Raw genomic sequence first — 7,874 nt, forward strand, 5'->3', positions numbered from 1 at the left:
AGATGATTTCACTTCACTCTCTGTATTACTTCATGTCTCGCCTTATACAGCTGAAAACAAATACACGCAGGCGGGCTAACAACATATAATCATTGCATTATGTTATAATAATTTGTTTTGTGTTATTACGATGTTTATATGTTTTAAAAATATCAGTTATTGCATTTATCTTTATGAAACAAATCGTTTTGAAAAGTTCACCACGAGGGGTGAATTTCTTTAAACAATTCACCAGACAGTTCCTAAGACCGTATGGACAAGTGGAGAAGAGCCCCAACGAACTCATTGTTTACAAACGGATCAAACCGTTTACATGTGAGTGACTTCTACGTCCCAAAGTTGCTCTATCCGAGTTTGCTGACACCATCCTGAAGAATAGTGATGTCCTTCAGAACGCCGAAAAGAAAATTCTCACTCCAGATTTCCTGAAGCTTATTAACAGTCAACTGGCTACAGTTAACGACAACCTCAGACCACTTATCCAAGACAACAAGCACCAACCGACAATGGCTGATGTCGTAGAAACTCTGAAGTTTCTATACCGAGAAAATGAAGACTTTGACAGCGCCGTCGATGACATGTTCGAAATTGGTGGTGCCCTGTTCCTGATGGCAACCCAGATTATCGTCTCCAGAACTGTTGTGCGAACACCAGAACAGTACGCTGAACATTGTTACATGATACCTATCATGTAGTTATAATGTATATTCAATAAACTTTACTATAACCTTAGATAACCTTACATGCATGAGTAACGGAATATTTGCGGAGAACCTCATCCTGCAAACCAACAAACGTAAACGACATAGCTTGGTTTGGGGCTAACCATTGTTTATTTGCTTATTCACGCTGTATTGCGTAGAGGAAATGTGTCACAGTTTTATAGTTTCTTCCCCTACCAAACCATATAAAAGTCGGAGCACAACTCTCGAAAGCATGCATTATTCATAAGGCGCTAGCCTGAATAGCATCATTGCTTTGAAAACTATTTAAACAAGTAACGTGGAAAGAACCACAAATCACAAGAACTAAAGAGAACCTTTACAAAAGAAAAAACAGAGTTGTCAAGATATCGAGAGTTGTGCTCAGTCAGATAAGTCGAGCTGTTATAAAGTAATATTATATATATCAAAAGACGTTATTAATTGTTTAACTATAAGTATAGCAACAAAGAATAAATCATTAGAAAATAATCGGTTTCACAATCTTTGTTGCGAGCGAATTGAGCCAAAAGCGCAGCCATTATAATAGTTAAAAAGACCGGCTCGTAACAAATTGGGGGCTCGCCCGGGAATTAATTTTGATTTCCGACTATACATTGCATGAATAAAACCGAACGGCGTACTTTAGGACCAAAATTTTTCAAAAAAATAAAACAAACATTTTAAAAGTATAAAACGTACAAGTGAAACCAGTTATTTTACAATGTCTGCATTCGACCCTCAGGAATATATGGTGGAACCAAGCGAGAGTACATTAAAACAATTGAGGAAAGATGATTTAATAGCGTTAGGAAAGCATCGAAGTAAGAAGTTCAATGCGTAAAAGAGAAATTCAGAAACTTAAAATATTAACCATTATGTGTGTTTCAACTCGCTTTCCGGAAGCCATACCATTAAGAAATATCAAAGCAAAAACAATTGTCAAAGCGCTTACAAAATTCTTCACTCTATTTGGCTTTCCAAAATCCATCCAGTCTGACCAAGGATCGAATTTTATGTCTGGCTTGTTTCAACAAGTGATGGCCGAACTAGGCATTCACCAATTTAAATCGAGCGCATACCATCCGGAAAGTCAAGGGGCCTTAGAACGATTTCACCAAACCCTGAAGAACATGATTAGAGTGTATTGCCAAGATACCGAGAAAAATTGGGATGAGAGAATTCTCCTACTCTTGTCTGCCGCACGCGACTGGGTACAAGAATCCTTAGGTTTCACTCCATTTGAACTTGTTTTCGGTCATACAGTACGAGGACCACTTAAACTTCTGAAAGAGAAGTTTCTTGTCGATGACGACAGTCCAGTAAACCTTTTGAAATATTTATCGGACTTTCGCACAAAATTACTGACAGCATGTAGTTTGGCTAGAGAGAATCTTAAATCCTCTCAAAAATGTATGAAAGAAAAATTTGACCAAAATTCGGCTCAGTGCATTTTTAAAGCTGGTGACAAAGTACTCCTTTTCTTCCGGTTCCTGGAACACCCTTGCAGGCTAGGTACTCAGGCCCTTATGTTATCGCAAAGAAAGTGAATGAAGTTAATTATGTAATTACAACTCCTGATAGGCGTAAGAAAAACCAATTATGTCATGTAAATATGCTAAAGCCGTACTACGAATGACAGAAAGTAGAACAGGTAGTGAATGTTGTTAGCTCAGAAAGTGCTAGTACTAGCACACCACCTGAAGAGCTGGGAAATCTTTTTACCTTATCTGAATCTACAAAACTGAGCAACTCGGATATTCTTCGGCAAATGGTTTGGAAGCTAAAGCACTTGGAACCAACCCAACAGAAAGATGTTCAAAATCTCGTACTCAAATATCCTGACTTATTTCCAGACGTTCCCTCCCGAACAACCATGATTGAACATGACGTCGATATTGGCAACACAGCTCCAATTAAACAACATCCCTATTGTTTAAACCCCTCCAAACAAGAGTACCTTGATAAAGAAATTAAATATTTGCTCGAGAATGACCTGATTGAGCCTAGCCAAAGTAGCTGGAGTTCCCCTTGCATCCTCGTACAAAACCAGATGGAAGTTACAGAATGTGTACGGACTATCGAAAAGTCAATTTAAGCACAAAAACAGACATGTTTCCTATCCCACGCATGGACGACTGCGTAGATAAAATCGGAAATGCACAGTTCGTATCTAAGTTTGATCTGTTGAAAGGATTTTGGCAGATCCCACTAAGTGAAGGGCAAAGGAGATATCGGCTTTTGTCACCCCGACCGGCCTCTATCAGTACAAAGCCATGCCATTCGGCATGAAGAATGCTCCAGCCACCTTCCAACGGTTAATCAACCGCCTCGTTACCGACGTTCAGGGCTGTGAGGCTTATATCGATGACGTAATAATCTATAGCGACACCTGGAAGACACACCTGGCTACCATGCGACAATTTTTCTACCGGTTACGCGAAGCACAGTTAACTGTTCATCTAAATAAGAGCGAATTCGGGTGTGGAACCGTAACCTACCTTGGACACATCGTTGGGCAAGGTAAAGTCAAACCTATGCACGCCAAGATCGAAGCCATCTCTGCCTTCCTACCACCAAGTACTACGAAACAAGTTATGCGCTTCCTCGGCATGGCTGGGTATTACCAAAAGTTTTGCCCCAACTTCTCGTCTATCACCGAACCCCTAACCGCCTTGCTCCGAAGAGATGTGAAGTTTTCCTGGACCACACGTTGCCAAGTTGCGTTCGAGCAACTGAAAGCCCTATTACAAAGTTCACCTGTTTTTGGCAGCTCCAGATTTTAGTCGACCATTTAAACTCGCCGTTGACGCAAGTGACAGCGCGGCCGGAGCGGTATTACTACAGGAAGATAACGAGGGCGTTGACCACCCTGTTTGCTACTTCTCCAGAAAATTTAACCACCATCAACGCAATTATTCCACGGTTGAAAAAGAATGCCTTGCCCTAATCCTCGCACTACAACACTTCGAGGTGTATGTTTCGTCAACTCGTGTTTCCCTTGCAGTATTCACCGACCACAACCCGCTAGTGTTTCTCCATCGACTGAAGAACAAGAATCAACGTTTGCTCTGATGGAGTCTTATCTTGTCGGAGTACAATCTGAATATTAACCACATCAAAGGGAGCGACAATGTCATCGCGGATTGTCTTTCCTGCCCATGAACTGCATGGACACAGGAACGCTTGCAAAGAAAGTTTTTCTAACTTTCTTTTCTTTAGGGGGAGGGTGTTACATGATACCTATCATGTAGTTATAATATATATTCAATAAACTTTAGTATAACCTTAGATAACCTTACATGCATGAGTACGGGAATATTTGCGGAGAACCTCATCCCGCAAATCAACAAACGTAAACGACATAGCTTGGTTTGGGGCTAACCATTGTTTATTTGCTTATTCACACTGTATTGCGTAGGGGAAATGTGTCACAGTTCTATAGTTTCTTCCCCTACCAAATTAAGCCCTCAGCCTTATACATTTGAATGAGTGGAATAAACACGAGAAAATAACTCCTGTACACAATTTAATGTTAGACATTGAATACTGCAATATCGCAGCATTACGAAGAGTATAAAGTGAAGAACTACAACTTGAAATCTAGATAGCACTGTATACACATGGAACAAATTATACATGTACTAGTCAACTCTGAAATTATACATGTACTAGTTTCTTCCCCTACCAATCATCTGCTGTATTCATCGAATCATCGTTAAGAAAAGATATTACATTGGCTGAGTTAATCGACAAATCACGTTGGAAATTATATTGATAATTAAAAGAAACACAACGCCTGTATTCATCAATCAATAAACAAGTCATATTGGTTCATCAACGTAAGGTTTGTGCTTGATTTCATGTTAAAAGTGACTAGACTAAAGGAATTTACAATAATCGGAATGATGCCGCTTATTTGTATTATGTTATATTCTCCATTAAGTTTACTGCCGATGGTCTAATACACAAAGTGTGATATCCTAGGACCTTTGTGTTTTTCGATTCGTTACATATCTTATTAAAAGCGGAAATAAATACGATGCATGAGTGAAATGTTGCTACGATCGGATATGAATCTTATTTATATTAAGCATGTCAATTTACTTAAGGACCATTCGGGATTTACAAAGTATGTTTTACCTTATTTTGACAAATCGCTTTTGTTGTTATAATTTTCATACGAAATCTAACTATTGTGTATACACCATAGCAGTACACTTAGTTTCACATTTCAACATATACACTGCCTTTTAATATTTATGTGTATATGGCTATCATACTATGTGTATATGATCCATGGGAATGTGTAATAGAAATGTTACACGTAGTTTACCTGCTAACAAAAACCTTTTCGTTTTAGAGGTTCAGCAAACTTAAGTTATATATGCCCTTATTTTGTTTATCATTTTCATTTCCGAAATGTGTATCGGAGTTGACTAGTACATGTATAATTTGTTCCATGTGTATACAGTGCTATCTAGATTTCAAGTTGTAGTTCTTCACTTTATACTCTTCGTAATGCTGCGATATTGCAGTATTCAATGTCTAACATTAAATTGTGTACAGGAGTTATTTTCTCGTGTTTATTCCACTCAGTCAAATGTATAAGGCTGAGGGCTTACACTTTGCTGTATCCCTATTAACACTCGATCATTTGCTTTTATAGGTTTAACTATCCGTTATATTTAGCGCTTTTAAATTCCGAATAGCATTTTAAGTTTGAATTCCAAAAACATATTTTTTAAAGCATTGCTCTTTGTCCATATCATTCACTTGAGTGTGAGATTTCTAATTTAGTATGAGTTCGTTTTTTAAGATTTACCAAACTGACTAATGGTCTTTGCTATTTTGTTATCAATATACAAACATGTGTCAATTTATTTCGTAATGTGTCGGCATATATGCAGTTTTCCTTACATTTGACGTTACATTCAACATACAAACGTATTTTTATCGATTCGAGTTTCAAGGCCGTGGCACAGTTCATGTCCACCTACTAGTATGGCTAAAAGATATAAAGCGTGTTCGTTTGAATTTAATTCGGGCAAATATCCCCTGGGCAGACTCCGAACTTGCATATCATGTCAGCAAGCTTCAACAGTCTGATAAGGATGCAAATAATTTGAGAAACGAGCCCACACAAGTTGAGTGCATAAGAACTGTGAAGGCTTTAAAGCTTCACCATCCAGCAGACGCATTTGCTCTTAACCTCTGTACCTATATTTCTTCTTTAGTCCCATCACTTAGGTGCCGGATGGATGTGCAAACATCTGATGGCCATGGTATGTAATGAAACATCGTCGGCACGAACAGAGAAGGCCATGCGATTCGAACAGTTACTATGAATCACCAAGTGGGTAAGCGGCCGCGAAGCTGCATTGGTTTTTAATCTAATAAATACATCCCTTCCGCGAGAGTCGGGACTTTTCGCATGTATTAGCTCTAGAATTACTACGGTTATCCAAGTAGTAAGAGAGTACAATCAAATAAACGATAACTGATTTAATGAGCCATTCGCAGTTTCACAGTACAAGTGCTTATACTTAGAAATGCATGACTTAATCTCTGAGACAAGCATATGATACTGGCAGGATCAACCAGTTAACTACCCTTGCAAACGAACGCCGTCGAGAGCGTTCGGTTCGTTTTAGACAGGGCACCTTTATTCTGTGTGTTTCTTTCCCACGTCTTTAAACGCGCTCTTTCGTCCGACAACGCAAAACGGACGGGCGACCGAACGTTTGCCTTGGGAACGGTGCGTGCCGAGACAACCGAGCGGTTGGTTGGGCAACAACCAACAGTACGGCAGAACTCGCGCTTTCGCTTTGTGTGTTCACCTTGTCCAAAGGACATTGTGCACAACATTCGCGCCTCTTTGAAGCAAAACTTCAGAGAACGCAGCGCCACTTCGCCCGAAGGCCGCAGGAAAGGCAGCAACCGATGGAGAGCAGCCGCCTATCCCACCACGACGAGCGAGTTTTGTTTTGCACTCGCACTCATTCGCAAAGCACCTGCCCCTCATATATAGTAAAAATTATAACCGGAGCACCAGTCGCTGCAACATCCTCCTTGAAGACCGATACTGACCACCTTGCACCAAGCCGCCAAAATTTGACCACCAAATTCTAAACATCCTCTTTGATCGTCATCTGTGCAAGCTAACTTCAGAAACGTCGCCATTTCGCATAAGTCGACCACAGCAAAATCAGCACTTTTTCGAACATGTTCGAGAGAGATAGAATTTTTCATTTACAAGTACGGGCACAAATCAGGACTTTTTCGAACATGTTCGAGAGACCTCGATTTTTCCCCTACAAGTGCAGGCACAAATCGGGACTTTTTCGAACATGTTTGAGAGACCTCGATTTTTTCCATCACAAGTGCAGGCACAAATCGGCACTTTTTCGAACATGTTCGAGAGACCTCGAGTTGTTCCCCTCTTAGTGCGGTTTGACTGGGCACTTTGTCAAACATGTTCGGAAGACCTCGAGTTGTTCCCCTCTTAGTGCGGGTTGACTGCGCACTTTGTCGAACATGTTCGGGAGAACTCGAGTTGTTCCCCTCTTAGTGCGGGTTGACTGGGAACTTTGTCGAACATGTTCGGGAGACCTTGAGTTGTCCACCTCGAGTTGTTCCCCTGAAATTTTTCAAACTTGTTTAATTTGGTGTTACATGAAAGAGCATGTTCCAATTAGGGTAAAAACAAATTTTTACAAGATTGTCTTCTAAACTTCCGGAGATATTAACATTTAAAGATATAAAAATAAAAGAAATTGGTAAAAACTGCCAAAATTTTAATTGTAAATGTTAGCGAGCAGGTGGCCAGTGGTAAAGACATTAGCTAGTAAGCTGTAACGTTGGGTTCGATCCTGTGGTTGGCCAATGTTTTCCTTTTTTTTCTCTTTTTTTTTCTTCAAATGGCCACTAAATACAATAAAATGATATTTAGCATTGTTATTTCACCAATTGAGGTAGAGAAAAAAAAATATTTTCGATCATCTTATTTAGCGATGTAGAAGTCTTGTTGGCATTTTCCATACTTTGCTCTTTCATTGTGTTTGACAATATTGGATTTTAAAAATTTCCATATATTTGTATCTCTAAGACAAAATAATGTTATATTGATAATAATGATATTACGTCAACTTTACCTGACTGCTTTCTTAGCTA

Source organism: Dendronephthya gigantea, unplaced genomic scaffold (genome assembly GCF_004324835.1).
Source record: "Dendronephthya gigantea isolate DGI-Jeju-01 unplaced genomic scaffold, DenGig_1.0 000350F, whole genome shotgun sequence".
Taxonomy (NCBI): Eukaryota; Metazoa; Cnidaria; class Anthozoa; order Malacalcyonacea; family Nephtheidae; genus Dendronephthya; species Dendronephthya gigantea.